Source organism: Pelodiscus sinensis, chromosome 1 (genome assembly GCF_049634645.1).
Source record: "Pelodiscus sinensis isolate JC-2024 chromosome 1, ASM4963464v1, whole genome shotgun sequence".
Lineage (NCBI taxonomy): Eukaryota > Metazoa > Chordata > Testudines > Trionychidae > Pelodiscus > Pelodiscus sinensis.
Window position 1 is genome coordinate 87,044,623 of NC_134711.1, and position 12,531 is coordinate 87,057,153.

The 12,531-nt window shown below is 44.5% G+C and overlaps 1 long non-coding RNA gene across 1 annotated transcript; it reads right to left on the minus strand.

Moving 5' to 3' along the window:
- Window positions 1-2,203: 2,203 nt before the first annotated feature.
- On the minus strand, window positions 2,204-7,580 carry LOC142826589 (uncharacterized). The gene is made up of 3 exons (XR_012900809.1): window positions 7,504-7,580; window positions 5,359-5,414; window positions 2,204-2,297 (listed from the first exon to the last, which is right to left on the minus strand). It is a non-coding gene; the product is annotated as an uncharacterized LOC142826589 (long non-coding RNA).
- Window positions 7,581-12,531: the final 4,951 nt, after the last annotated feature.

The following is a 12,531-nucleotide window of genomic DNA, read 5'->3' on the forward strand; positions in this document are numbered from 1 at the left end:
TAAAAGGTACAGACGACAATTTTAACAGAGTTTTCAATACATCATGATGTACATGCACAGTGCCATTCCTCAGGAGACTGAAAGTGCTCTTAGAGAGGTGCCAGCATCAACAGTTGAATGTGGCTTATTTAAAACATCTCAGGGCTCAAATAGCATGTATGAATACATGCATAATGCTCTTGCTTCCTTTGAGGTGCACAGGAATCGGATTCCTAATATTGGCCAACAGAATCCGTGTGGATTAGTCTTCACTTGCCAGTCAGGGAGTACTATGTGGCTTAATCTGCTCAGTTAAAAGCTAAATGGAGAGGATGCAGAGGATGCAGTGATAAACCAGAGAATGGCATGTTGTCCTCTGGTCAGCAAAAGGCCTGTTACCAAACTCAGAAGATAAACCAAAAGGCTGTGTCTACATTGGCACCCTTTTCCGGAAAAGGGATGCTAATGAGATAAGTCGGAATTGCAAATGACGCGGGGGATTTAAATATCCACCACGGCATTTGCATGAACATGGCTGCCGCTTTTTTCCGGCTCGGGGCTTTGCCGGAGAAAAGCGCCAGTCTAGACGGGATCTTTTGGAAAATAAAGCCTTTTCCAAAAGATCCCTTATTCCTCTTAAAATCAGGAATAAGGGATCTTCCGGAAAAGGCTTTATTTTCCGAAAGATCCCATCTAGACTTGCGCTTTTCTCCGGCAAATCCCCGAGCCGGAAAAAAGCGGCAGCCATGTTCATGCAAATGCCGCGGGGGAAATTTAAATCCCCTGCGGCATTTGCAATTCCGAAGTGTCTCATTAGCATCCCTTTTTCGGAAAAGGGTGCCAATGCAGACACAGCCAAACAGTTTGTGATTCATTTTCAACCTGAAATACAAAGTTAAATCTGGTGTAACCACCCCTCTGCCATAAATGTACTCTGTGGTACTACTGCTAATAGCATGATATGCCAAAAAGGAACAACCAACATACAAGTGAAAACACCAGAGGCAGGGCTAGCCAATACTGCACCACCTGTTTCTCAGTCAAACTGTAGCTTCAGACAAGATGTGTTACTGTCTGCTTGACAGCGGCCAAATTGCCGTAGACCTACCTTCTCGGTCTGCAACTCCAGATGACCCAGTCTACTTAAGACTTTCTATTTCTGCGTAGGGATGTAATAGTATAGTCGATTAACCAATTAACTGATAAGCAAAAGCTTATAGGTTAATACATGCATTTTCCACCCTGCCTTCCTGCCAGTAAAGTTTTAGCAGGCTGGCCAGCAATCCAGCTCAGTCCTGGCTTGCATCAGGTCCAGGACCTGCCCCTGCTGCAGCTCTGCATTTAAAGTGTATTAGGAGCCAGGCGGGCAGGCAGTCCGACTCAGTTCCAGCTCGTGCCAGTATCAGAGGCAGCAGCACGGGGCAACAGGCAGCCATTCTGTGAGGGGAGGTGGTTTTTAAACTGGCTCCCCTTGCAGACCAGATCCCGCCTGGCACCCCACTCTGCTGCCTCTGTATCAGGAGTGGGGCCAGAGCGCATTGGCTGCTGGCCCTACCCCTGGGGACTATAGAATAGTTGAGTAACCGACAAGAATTCATGAGTTTAATCAACTATTCAATTAACCAATATTTAACATCCCTATTTCTCTGCACTCCAAAATATATACATTTTAACTTCCAGACATGTAAGTCCACATTCCCACCACACTTAGGTGTGTACCTCACCCACTTACACAATAAACCATAACCCCCCATTTATATCTATTATACCCATAAACAAAACCTACATCCGTTATTACCATCTCTCATATTCTGTGTTTGTTTTAGAGTCCCAATAGCATGGAATCTAATAAAAAATTACTACCTTAATGACTGCAGAGAAAAGCTAGAAAATGTGACCCTAACCATTCCAACACCAGAAGGAAAGTTAAAAGTACCCTAAATGTATTTAATCTCATAATTTTAAGCCAGTCTCCTGTTTTGTGGGGATATGGCATGTGATTTTTGAATGCTTGTAGCTGGCAAGACCATATATCCCTACACAGACTGTCTCCCACACACACCAAAAATACACATGTTCAAGCACACAATCACACTCACGTATTAAACTCCCCGAGAGAAAGGCATTCATTTAGCTTCCTGAGCTCTGGATGGGTTCTGAAGGGTGAAGAAAGGGAAATAACATCCCAGTTTATGGCGCAGGTAGCGTAAGACTGGAACACCCACCTGTTTTATTTCTTCTTTTTCTAACTTCAGCTCCCCTCCTCCAAGTCAGCTGTCAAAAGAGGTGTGTCCCTTCTCCTTGCTCTTCAAGATTTTCTGTCATCATGCAGAAGTTAAATTGATCATTGTCTATGTCACTAGTAATACCCCAAACTGAAAAAAAAATTAAAATACCTTGAACTGGATGGGATTTGTTTACTTTGGCACTTTACTTGCTAGGGAAGTGAAATGACACTCATACATTTCATGTTCTAGTTCCCCTGCACTAACTCAGTACAGTTGTGAGTAGAGATGAATGCCCAATTAACTGATAATCCTGTTGACTATACACATTCCCCCCTTGCTGCATTTTAAACCAGCTCTCCTCGTGGACTGGCTCTCTAAGAGAGGCAGCAGCACAGGATGGCAAGGGCTCCCCAGGAGAGCACTGGCTGCTGGCCCCGCCCACAGGGATTATCAAATAGTCATGTAACCACTAACATTTGATGTGGTTACACTACTATTCAATTACACCGAGGCTAGTCAGCTTTGGAAGCCCCGGGGGACACAATGATACTCACAGCACATACCGAGGGCCGCAACTTAAGTGGGGTTATACATGCAAATATATATGCAAATATATGCAAATAGCTTCTTTCACACTGACCGGCAAGAATACAAAGATTAAGGCAAGACTACACAACATGTAGGCCCCATTTAAGACAGTTCTGCTGATATTAATAAAATGCAATATTGACCCAATATCCACCCCTATGACAGCACTTTCAGTAGTTAAATTCCTGGACTGTCATGTGTTTTAATGAACCTTTAAACAGTTTAGGATCCAAATTTAAGTTTAGTGTTAAAAAAAGGAAAAGCATCAAACTGAACAATAAAAGAGCTTGCATGTATTAAATAACAAAACATTCAACTACAAATGTATTCAAAATATTACACACACACGTTGGAATCTCCTCACAACTAGGCATGTTCATTAAAACACATGACAGTCCAGGAATTTAACTACTGAATGTGCTGTCATAGGGGTGAAAATTGGGTCAATATTGCATTTTATTAATATCAGCAGAACTGTCTTAAATGGGGCCTACAACAGAAGACCATTATATTGACTCACCATTGTGAAGCATGTTCCCAGTGGAGGCCATGTTCAAAGGATCCCACCCTCAGACCGTGTGTTTGAGCCCTGCATAAACCCAAACTGCACCACGGGCCACAAACAAATGGGCCGAGGGCCGCATGTGGCCACGTGCTGCATGTTGAGTAGTCCTGAATTACACGCTATCTGACATGCCTAGTTGTGAGGGGATTCCAAAGTGTGTGTGTAATATTTTGAATACATTTGTAGTTGAATGTTTTGTTATTTAATACATGCAAGCTCTTTTATTGTTCAGTTTGAAGCTTTTCCTTTTTTTAACACTAAACTTAAATTTGGATCCTAAACTGTTTAAAGGTCATTAAATGACTGGTTAATGTACTGCTAAGATCAAAGCGAGGCAGGTTCCAGCTGGTGATAGAAGAGTGAGTAATAACATAGTAACCATCAGGGTATCAAATGAGACAAAAGAAACCAAGTGAATGAAATACAGGCTAGATAAAAGGCTTTAAAATGGAGAAGATAAGGTCAGAGAGGGAGGAAAGGAGGAGTGCGGAGCTGTCCTGTCCATATGACTAATCATCCCAGGCAGCTATCCCAGGCTCCACAGCTGCCACCCCAACCGTCCTATGAACAGGAGGAACCTCGGGAATTACGAGGGGCTGGCACACTAGCTGCAGAGGTCACTCTCCCACACTCACCACGTGGCCAGCAGGATCTGGAGCCGCCCGGCAGCCTGCTCTGCCACTCAGGCTTGTCTACACATAAACCACTACAGCAGCACCAGTGCAAGGGAGCCACTAGCAGCCTGCTCCACCACAGGGCAGTGGGAAGTGGAGCATCCCATAATCCCCCAGGCTGTGTTGCTCGGGGAAGGGGGCAAGGTGGTTAAGCAGGAGCAGAGCAGGAACAGGGCGTGGGGAAGGGGTGGAGTGGGGCTGGTTGCTGAAGGGATTACCCCAGGTCCTGTGCCCCCCTGGAAGGCAGTATGATAATTTAGCCTTACTAAACTGCCTAGTTTCCAGGTGGTACACCACGGAACATAGGTTTTATATATTGTGCTCTTAAGGCTTGTCTACACATGAACCACTACACCAGCACCAGTGCAAAGGAGTCACTCTAAGTGCTTCAGTAAAGACGCAGCCTAAGTTTCTCCCATCAGCACAGGTAATGTACCTCCCCAAAAGTTGCCCATCAACCTAGTGCTAGCTACACATGGGGTTATGTCAATTTAACTGCATTGCTTGGGGTGGGGATTTTCACATCCCTGAGCAAGAGCAACATAATTATATTGATCTAATGTCCTAGTGTAAACCAGGCCTGAGTTACTTTAGCATACATGTAGAGTAACTCCAACAACAATAAAGGAGTTTCACTTCATTCATATAGATTCTGATTTCAGCTACAATCGTATCTTGGTGTGTTCTGAGGGCTAGTAGGGAATGACTAATAGTAGCAGGTATGTTCCAAAATGGGGAAGAGAATTAAACATCTGAGAGAACAGGGAGAAAATGAGATGCCTGGAGGGGAAATAGGAGCATTTGTCTGCCATAGGGAATTGCCAGAAAACTCAGCAGCTCGGTGCACGAGCAACAGAATGACTTTTGAGGGAAAGAATAGAGGGGCTGTGCAAGTTTCTGTGAAGTCCAGACCAAATATTTATTTGTTGGGGCTGGTTGGCTGAGGAGATCTGCTCTTGGTGCTTATCAAAGAGGAAAGGAGGTTCCAGAACAGATTCACAGCTGAGATAGAGTTAAATGATAACAGTAGCTCTCAAACATTTGTACTAGTGACCCTTTTCACATAGCAATTCTCTGAGTGTGACCCCTCCCCTTTATAAATTAAAAACACTTTTTTAATATATTGATCATCATTTAAAATGCTGGAAGCAAAATGGTGTTTGGGGTGGAAGTTGACAGCCCCCCTCCCAAAGATTGAGAACCCCCAGGTTATAGGAATAAGTAGCTAGTGAGGACAAGGCAAAAATTTACATGGGAAGGCATTTGCAAAAAAAATCCATTTTGGGAGAACTGAGCAGAATTTATTAGCTTCCAAAATGCCTACCTGAAAGGTCCTTGGATTTTTCACTTTCTGCCAGAGGCCATGGCATTTCAATTTCCCTAATGAAAAATCAACAGTGTTCAGGAAAATTAAAACTTTCCCACTGAAAGATTTAATTTTGACAAATGGACAAATCATTCTAACAGAAAATTCCTACCCTGTCTGGTATTCTGCTTTCAGCATTAGACAATACTGGTTGACCAAAACACCATATCACTTGTTAGTCACACAATTTACATAAAATGATCACTCCATATTAATCTTAATCTTAATATTAAAACTTTGTAGCTGCAATAAATGTGGGAACTTAAATTTGTAACCCTGCTAGACATCAAAACTATGAACTCGATAGACTGATTTTATGGCTCATTACAATGGTTTGTAACATGCCCCAATCCCTCCTAACTCTTAACTGCCCACTTTATTCCACTCTTACATTTAACAATGTATCCCAAGTTGTATTTAGCTCAGACACTCTGATTAGCTTCCTGGGACCTTAAGAAAAACTCTGTGAAGCTCAAATCCTGAAATTGTTCTATCCAGACATCTGTTGGGGGAAAATAATCCATCCCATTCACCATGCCTCTTTCCATTTGTGCAATGTTGTATTAAAGATGTGTGTGTGTGGTGAAATTCATCACTCCCACCTCCAGGTGAGAGACTTATGCCCTGAAGCATGTTGTTTGAGTACATGTGTGGCACACTGCTTAATAATGTTCTATCTGGGTCTGCCAGGGGTATTTTCCAGACCCTGTATGAGAACAGATAGTTCACCCTATCAGCCTGACAGAGTAGATGAGCCTACCCAGCTAGAGAAAGAGGGAGAGGCCCTTTCCAATAGTCCTCTGTCAGCATACACGTAAGGGTCATTAAAGACAACAGAAGAGCAAGTATCTTTAATGGTGTGCTTCTTGGGGAGCATCAAAACCAGTTTAAATCAGGTAGGTCACATGGAGCATACCAGAGAGTAATATAGATACTCAGGCAGAACTGAGCTTGCTAGGAAAATGTGGGGACATACACTTCCCTCCCAGTCCATGTAGACAGACTCGTGCTAGCTCTTTGCCTATGCTAGCTAGGGTATGTCCGCACTACAACTTCCTGTCAGCAAAGCTGTATGAGTCAGGAGGGTACAAAGGTGTGATTCCTGATCAACATAGCTAAGTCGGAGCTGGCCAAAGTCCCTAGAGTAGATGCAGCTGTTCCAGCAAAGCTGTACTGTTATCAGTATGTCTTACTTGTGGGGAGTGGTCTTAACTACATTGGTACAAAGTGAATCTTTTCCAGCATAGCTGAGTCCACAATAGAAACACTTCACCAGTATAGTACACAGGTATTCCTATGCCAGTAAAGCATTCCTACTGTAAATACGGCCTAGGAAGATGGCACTTCTTTAACATACCTGATATTGGTAATATAATACAACTTTCCTGGGCTTGTTGTGTTCTACTCCTTTAAGTGAAGAAAAAAGCCCATCTAAATTACATGTTAGTAAAGCATATGATTAGATGACACATGTGTGGAGTGCTGGTTTTAAAATCTTTTTTACTCTAATGTTTTTTCCAAACACAGATTTAAAAGACCCTGTAGAGTTATATCACCAGTCACAGGTTACAAACTGAAGGAAATGTAGGTGCCCAAAATCCAGTCAGAACTGTAGAGTTGGTTTATTAAGGGTAGTGTGCCCTGAAATTTGTGGAAGCGTTATGTGATTCCACCCTGAGATAGATAAAGAGGAGGCCCCAGTGGGTGCATATAGGGAGCTCAGAAAATGGGTGGAGGTTCAGCTAGCCCCCTAAACCATGACACCCTTATAGCATTATCTCAGCATGCATAGCTATAAGTGTTAACAATGGCCACAAAGTTATGCTGTCAGTCTCTTGAAATTCCCTGAAATACTTCGAAAATCCTTTTTCTGTCCAAATCACAGCATGGCCATTCAGGTGACCCATTTCTCAGTTATGCTCAAACAAGCTCCATCTTTTCAAGGGTACTGTCTATTTCTAGGTCTTTGCCTTTTGCTTATGCTCATAAACATTTCCCATGTCCCCTCCACTGCTCCTCCTTTCATTCCATAATAAACTTGTCAAACAGTATTACTTCATCTGGAGGAAAAAAAAGAGAAAAGGAATGTCAAAGAAAATGTACCTTTTTAAAGCTTTTTGCTTCTCTCTGATTTCCATCTCTCTGGCAACTGGCCCTCTTGAACTTGAAATATAAGACCTAGAAGAAACTCAACAAGAAGATGACTGAGACCTTATGTATGCTTTACATTTATTTTAATTTTAAAATGAATATAATGCTGGTGAAAGAGCAAGATTGGCATATCTTGTAGAATAAAATCCTTTATTTTTACCAGACATAATAGGCAGAACGTGGGTTACAACCATGAAAGCTTCATAAGATACTGCCAGTGTACTAATACCCTACCCCAGAGGGATCTTGTGTCTCTGACATGTCTACTGAGATGGTCATTTCTGATTGTGGGTCTTCTGGGCTCTGTAAATCTTTCCTCCCAGGCAAAAGAGTAAGACCCATGAACTTTTTTTATGCAGTTCCCCAAACAACTATCATCAGGTGCCTGTGACTGAAAGTCATTCCCAACCTTTAGCTAGGCTGAAACCACAGACCTTGTGGTAACAAACCCCATTGCATTCCCAATCTCTTAAATTGCACAGTCCTCTCAAAAGCCTTTCTTAAAAGATCATTATGTTTAATATATTATTAGACAGATCTGAGTTTTCTATTTTCTCCACGCCTGATTTTCACTCTTAATGGGAACAATTCAATGCAAGATCAAGGATCATTGAAGATATAAAATTTGAGAGAAGGAAGACAGCCAGGTAAATTGAATCATGAATGTAAAATTATTTCTTGGTAGAAAATTTATCTTTTAAAATGGTGATGCGTTTTTGGTCTGATTTTTCCTGGAATTTTTTATTATAGTGCAATACCAAAACTATTCACGAGATGGCAGCATTGGTAAAGTATGCAATAGATTGGACTAAATAACTCTAACCTCCAAAAAATTAAAAAACAACTAAAAGTCTAGCAGCACTTTGGAAACTAACAAAATATGTAGATGGTATCATGAGCTTTCATGGTCACAGCCCACTTCTTCAGATTAACAGAGTTATTAAAGGTCCAGTTTCTAAATAAATAGCAGATGGGAAAAGGAAGGGTAAAAGGAGGGGGGGAGGAAAAGAATATAGTCAATTAGAGTGTCCTTGCTATATGAAGCTGACAGAGAAGGTACTAGATAGAGAAGGTACTAAGTGATTATATTGGTGGTATAGATGTGTGTACAGGACATCCTGTACACACATCTATACCACCAATATCATCACAGAACCTAACCACATAAACCACCACAACAGAGGCTCATCTAATTGTACATCCACTAATATGATCTATGCCATCAAATGCCAGCAATGCCCCTCTGCCATGTATATTGGCCAAACTGGACAGTCTCTATGAGAAAGAATTAATGGACACAAATCAGATATCTGAAAAGGCAACACACAGAAACCTGTTGGGGAACATTTTAACTTGACTGGGCACTCATTAATGGATCTCCAAGTCACCGTATTGTTTCAGACCAATTTCACAAGCCAACTCCACAGAGAGGCCTCAGAGATCAACTTCATTTACAAGTTTGATTCCTTCAACAGAGATATGAACAAAGACATTGGGTGGATGACTCGCTACATTCCACATCCTAATGACATAAAAAAAAAACAATGGGTACTTAAGAACACTTAGTACCTTTTCTATCTGCTTCATGTAGCATGGACACTCAGCTCTCGCCCCCTAACATCCTTACTTTACTTACACTACATTGATGACATCATCATATGAACCCACGGAAGAGACTCTTGAAGAATTTTACAAGGATTTCAACAACTTCCACCCCATCATCAACCTCAGCCTGGACCAGTCCACACGAGAAATCCACTTCCTGGACACTACAGTACAATTAAATAACGGACAAATTTCCACCACCCTATACTGGAAACCCACCGACCACTACACTTACCTTCATGCCTCCAGCTTCCATCCCAGACACATTTCTCAATCTATTGTATACAGCCAAGCCCTAAGATACAAACGGATTTGCTCCCATCCCACAGACAGAGACAAACACCTACAGGATCTTTATAGAGCAGGGGTCGCCAATCCATCAGAGACAAAGAGCCAAAATAGCAGTGGATAGAGAGCAAAGAGCCACATACCCAGGGAGGGGAGGGGAGGGGAGGGGAGGGTTGTTGAGAAAAAAAAAGCCGAGCTGGGGGAAAATAGGTGCCGGTACGCTGCCCCAGGGCACAAAAAAAGGGGAAGGGGTGGTGCAAGCTTTGGGAGGGAATTTGGGTGCAGGAGGAAGTAGAGAACAAAATGCTGGCTCAGGGAGGGGGCTCCAGGCTGGACAATGTTGGGGTCAGGTGGAGGGTTGGGGTGCTGAGCAAGCTGCAGACTTGTGGCTGTGAGGATGCAGGAGTTTGGGCTGGGGTGCAGGAGGGGCTCAGGGCAGGGAGGCTGGGAGTATGATGGGCACAGGACACAGATTTGCAGTGTGTGAATGGTGCAGGAGTGTTGTGGCAGAAGATGGGATGTGGGGGTGCAGGAGTTTGGGGATGTGAGAGTCTCAGGACAGAGGGTTCCAGTGTATGATAGGCTCAGGTTTGAGGTCGGGGAGTGGGGGGGACAGGAGTGTCACGATGCTGCAGCCAGATGGGGGCTTGTTGGCCAGGCTTCATTTGTAAATAAAATATTATGTCAAACACAACGGCTACGTCTAGACTGGCATGATTTTCCAGAAATGCTTTTAGCGGAAAAGTTTTCCGTTAAAAGCATTTTCGGAAAAGAGCGTCTAGATTGGCACAGATGCTTTTCCGCAAAAGCACTTTTTGCAGAAAAGCGTCCGTGGCCAATCTAGACGTGCTTTTCCGCAAAAAAGCCCCGCTCGACATTTTCACGATCGCGGCTTTTTTGCGGAAAACAAATCTCAGCTGTCTACATTGGCCCTTTTGTGCAAAACTTTTTCGCAAAAGAGACTTTTGCCCAAACGGGAGCAACATAGTATTTCCGCAAAAAGCACTGATTTCTTACAGTAGGAAGTCAGTGCTTTTGCGGAAATTCAAGCGGCCAGTGTAGACAGCTGGCAAGTTTTTCTGGAAAAGCGGCTGACTTTCTGGAAAAACTGGCCAGTCTAGACACAGCCAACGTGTTTCAGCATTGTCTTTATTTATGAGAGGGATGGGGAGTCTGTTTTGAGGCAAGGGTCACTGACTCACAGAAAAGTCAGTCGGGGCCACACAAGTGAGATGCAAAAAAAAAACCCTCCAAAAAAATCCCAAGCCTCACTAATGTGGCCCCAACTATGCTGGTGGGGGCAGGGAACAGAGTGCTGGGGCAAGGTGCTGGTGAGTTCTGGGGCAGGTGGCAGAGTGCTGGGGCAGGAGACAGAGTGCTGGTGCTGGTGGAGATTTGGCCAAGGGGAGGGGACAGGGACAGCTCGGCCAGTACCTGGGGATCCCAGGTCTCAGGAAGCGTGCAGGCTGCTCCCATAAACAGCTAGTACACTTCCTGAAATACCGGCTTTGTCGCTCGGCCGGGGACTTCCTTCCCCCTACTGCCTGCCTGTGCAGGGAGTGTGTGTATGTAGGAGTCCCAGGACTGCATGCCAGGTCCAACTTCTTAGGAAGTGCGTGCTCTTCCTCTGCTCCCCACAACAGCCATGTGCTTCCTGAGAAGTTGGAGCTGGCATGCAGTACTGGGATTCCTACCCCCTCCCCAGCTCTAACCCAATCCCCATCCCCTCCCCTCCCCGAGAGCCAGTCCCCCCACCCCGCTCTAACCCAGTCCCCCTGCCCTCCCCTTCCCCAAAGCCAGGCACACACCACCACCACCCGTTCTTACCCAATTGTAAGGCAAAATTCCAACAGACTCCATTTTGGGGCACAGATGCCATTTTGGAGTTCTGAAACAACAACCAGACTCCATCTTGGCTGCCCTTCTCCTCCTCCTCCTTCCTGCCTTTCCCATGTTGTGGCAGGAAAACCCTGTGGTCACATCATTATAGTCTGCCCAGAGACAGCAGACACGTAACCATAGTCTGCCTGGCAACAGTTTATCATATAAGGGCTGCCTCTAGCTCAGCTCGGGGCTGCCCACCTGAGTGACAGTGTGTGTAGTCACTCAGCTGGGTATGTTGGTACCACGCCTTTGGATTTCTGGGTTGAGTAGCACACCTCGCACGCAAGGAGTGTGCAGCTATCTGCCGCTCCTCTTTGTGTTTCATTCACACTTGCCGCCACGACGACGCAGCAGAGGGAATAACTGGGGAAAGCCTGTCATCACTGCTATCCTGTTGCGGTTCATACCTCTCCTGGGATGAGACCGGAATCGGGTTGCTGAGGCACAACAAGCTGTGAGAGATGGTACTGTGCCAGTGATCACTCTCCTGATCACTAGAGTTTTCTACCGTGGCTATCTTTGTTCGCAGTCTAGCTTTTATTTGTTTTTGCTTTATTCCTGTATAGTGGGGTCCTTTAATTGTGTTAAATCGGTTACTTTCCTGTTTACCTTTCCTGTTCTAACTGTTATAAATAAATCCTGTTAGTTTACCTCACCTGTCTCTCAGTCATTTGAGGAACTTTGACACCCCCCGATGCTAGATGCGGGTGTGGGGACGGGCCTGATAGTTGGCGTCCTTTAGGCCAACGGATTTCCAACTAACACAATCTCCCTCCCCTCCCCTTACCCAGAGACAGGCACCCCCATTACGCTCTAACCCAATCCCTCCCTCCCTCAACCTAATGCCCGGATCCGCTGCTGCTACCATCATGTGTGTCTCCCTCCAGGCGCTGGGATGCATACACTGAGTAGCCAGCTTTGAGCATGTGCTGGCCAGGATGCCATGTGCTCACACCCCCAACCTAATCCCCCTTCTCTCCAAACCCCTCCGATGCATTATACACAATCTGCAACCCATCTTGGAAGATGATCCCTCACTCTCAGAGGCTTTGGGGGAAAAGCCTATTCTCGCTTACAGACAACCTCCCAACCTGAAACAAATTCTTTCCGATAACCATGCTACACAACCACATCACAAGCATCCAGGAACCCAGCCCTGCAAACAGCCGCAATGCCAATTCTGCCCACATATCTATACCAATG